Here is a 1202-nt window from a genome sequence, read left to right on the forward strand (position 1 = left end):
TCTTGTAACACATTTCTTCCATGCTTTCACCGTTTTAGACAGAAGAGTGCAATATTTTTAATTTTATGGGAGTTCTGATTTAAGTGGGATTGTATGAGATACTTAATTATTTTTGCAGAAGCAGAAAGGAGTACCAGCACAGAAAGTAAGCAATGTACTTCTGTGGACGGTAGCAGCAGCAAAATGTATTTTAGCTACCTTAAAAAAAACAATATTAGTTTAAGTTTACACTATATATTTAGAATAATCTCACAGCTCGCAGCTGCCTCCATTGGTTAGTTTTTTTGTGTGACTTTGTCAAATGCAACTGAACAAATTTTGCAGCATTACGTTGCTTCATCGTCAGTCAAACTTTCATTGATTACATACAAACTCTGGTGCATTACTTAACTTTCGGACTGGTTTCCCCTCAAAAACTACAAAATACAACTCATATTTATGTTTCAGTCTGTCCTCCTATTGTTTTTAGAACACTCCGCTCCGCTCTGTACCTTGAGCCGCGAAATGATCATAAGTGTCACTCTGACAAAAGCTTATATTGGTCATTATGGGTGATATTGACAATAAACCCACTCTGTCATTTAGGTTGGAGAATGCTGGAACTGTTCATGAGAACCATCAATTTCTATTATGTTTGAGAAACGGGCACAGAGGAGTGAAGAATTCAATGTTTTTTTACAGGATCTGATTAGTGCAATCTGTTTATTTTAAGCAAAATTTAAAAAGAGGCATGTAGAATTAAGTGATTAAGATTAAATATCATTATTTAAACCTTAGTTATTTTTCTTAACCAAAACATTTGTCACACGATTCATTGAAAGTGTCAGAATTGTAAAAAATCCAACAAAAATTTCTGTTTTTACACTTTCTGGCTAAAATGAATGGTGTGATTTTGGCGATTTTTCTTGTTTTTTAACATGCTTTTTTTTTTTACTTGCTGGCAGGTTGTAGGGTTCACAGGGTAACTAATGTGTGTTGTCCTTATTAACTTCAACACTCTGCAGCTCACACAAAAATGATCTTAATTGATAAATAGCACAACAGGAGGCAAAGCATGGATTTGGGATTTTGGGGTGAATTATCCCTTTAAAACCTCATTAACAAACCCAGGAAATACATCATGGCCGAGCTGAAAACTATATTTGATTTCTACGTTTTGGAAACGTTTATGTTTTGCTTTTCACAGTGTCACATAGTAACTG

Source organism: Centropristis striata, chromosome 17, assembly GCF_030273125.1.
Source record: "Centropristis striata isolate RG_2023a ecotype Rhode Island chromosome 17, C.striata_1.0, whole genome shotgun sequence".
Classification (NCBI taxonomy): domain Eukaryota; kingdom Metazoa; phylum Chordata; class Actinopteri; order Perciformes; family Serranidae; genus Centropristis; species Centropristis striata.